Here is a 2,102-nt window from a genome sequence, read left to right as displayed (position 1 = left end):
AGAGTGCAATTAAATATTGATGTGTCTTTGAAAGTTTAACTATCCGTGATAGAAATTATGCTCATTGTCCATTAAATGATAAGTGGAAAAGGGCTGAAAAAATGTTTGAGTTCTTGAAGCCATTTTAAGTAATGACTAATTTGATTTAAGGTTCTTCTTATCCAACTTTTAATCGTTACTTCACGCAAGTTTGAAAAATTGAATATTTATTGCAGAAAAGTGTAAAAAGTGATGATCAGATGATTAAAGATATGTTGTTGACTATGATGAACAAGTTTAGTAAGTATTGGGATCAATATTGTCATATTCTTGTTATTTGGGCTATTCTTGATCCACGGATGAAGTTTGAAGCAATTCGATTTTGTTATAGAAAGATTAATCCTTCTACTTATGAAGACAAGATTACTGTTTTAAAAGATAACATGCATAAGTTGTTTGAAGAATATGTCAAATTAAATTCAAATGAGCCAAATACTTTAAGTTCTCAAGTTTTTCTTACAACACAACAACCTTCTTTTACTAATATGAACTAATGAGGGATGCATTTGATGTAAGTTTTAATTCTCAACTTACTTTATTTTATTAAGTATATTTGTTTTTCTTACTTATGATGAATGACATATTGAATTTGTTTCATGATGTCTTAAAAATATGTTGATTATTTGAACCTACATGCTAATGACACCGAAAGGTCTGAATTGGATCTTTATTTAATGCAGAGAATCTTGATCCAAAGTGTTTTGATGAGTTGAATGTATTGAGTTATTGGAAGGATCGTCGAGATCATTATCCAAACTTATCTAAGATGGCTTTTAACATTCTTCGCATTCCAATTACTATAATTGCTAGTGAGTATGCCTTTAGTATTGGTTCTTGTGTGTTAACCAAATATCTTTCCTCCATTTTTCTAAAGAATGTTAAGACACTCATTTTAACTCAAAATTGGTTGCATGATTTTGAACTAACAAGTAACATTATTATTAGTACTATGAAATTAATTTAATTATTTATTACTTTGTGTTTCAATATTATTAGTTAACACTCTTCAAGAGAACAAAATATCGTGAATTTATCCATTCAAGACTATAATCTTATATGTGGATAAGTGACACAAAAATGATCAATTTTAGATACTTATTTGTTTTACCTTTTGTGTTTGCTTTTGGATTATATTTGGAGTTTAAGATGATTTTGGATTGTACTGTATTTTATTTATTTATTTTGAATTGTTTCTAGAGTTTAACATCATTTTTGAACTGGAATTTATTTAGATTTTAATTAGAAAAAAATTGTTATTTTTTGAAGTGAAAAAAAAAACTTGTAATTAAGTGAGATAGTGAGCCAACTCATTTTGCCCACCAACCTATGGGTCGGGTCTAGTTGAAATTCTTTTGACTCGCTAATAAGTGGTCGTGTTGAGTCAGGTCGTCCGTTTTGACAACACTATTGAAAACGTTACAAACCTAATATAGCCCTCTTTATCAACGCTTTCCTCCTCAGTATTTGTAGCACTAACCAACTCATCTAAATGGCACTCAATATCCTACAGTCCAGGGACACCATAATTTGAATCACTACACTGTTCTTTTGTGATGTTTGCCCTTGAAGTTTCACCTGGTCTATTGCACTCTTCTTCTCTGACTTTTGTTCTTGAAGTCCCAACAAGGTCTTCTACAACACTTCCCTTTTTCACATTGAATATTACCATCCCGTTCATTATTCATATCACTATCTATGTCACATTGAATGCTGACATCAATTAGTCTTTCTTAACTCAAAGACTCACATTCACTATCATTGTCACCGTGTACATGCTCTAACTCAAATTCACTATCATTATCATCATCATCTACTTTCTTTAACTCAAAATCATATCCATCCTCTAACTGACTACCCTCCTTCACCTGTTTTCCACCTTCACTATCATCCTCTGACTGACCACCCTCCTCCACTTGTTTTACACCTTCATCATCAACTTCCAATTGTCCACCACCCTCTTGTAAATCTTCTAACCCACCATGCTCACCATTACCCTTCAACTTACCCCTCTACTTTGTGTACTTTTCACCTTTACCACCTTCCAACTAACCACCCACTTGTAA

General features: G+C 31.8%; 1 pseudogene; it reads left to right on the top strand.

Annotated features, from left to right (window-relative positions):
* Positions 1-251: 251 nt before the first annotated feature.
* Positions 252-1,763, top strand: LOC148196097 (zinc finger BED domain-containing protein DAYSLEEPER-like; annotated as a pseudogene).
* The last annotated feature ends 339 nt before the right edge of the window (positions 1,764-2,102 follow it).

The sequence above is a fragment of the Vigna umbellata genome, chromosome 7 (assembly GCF_029865625.1).
Source record: "Vigna umbellata cultivar VRB3 chromosome 7, Vumbellata_1.0, whole genome shotgun sequence".
NCBI classification, from domain to species: Eukaryota; Viridiplantae; Streptophyta; class Magnoliopsida; order Fabales; family Fabaceae; genus Vigna; species Vigna umbellata.
The sequence above is the reverse complement of the archived record's forward strand: the minus strand, read 5'-3'. Positions and strand labels throughout refer to the sequence as shown.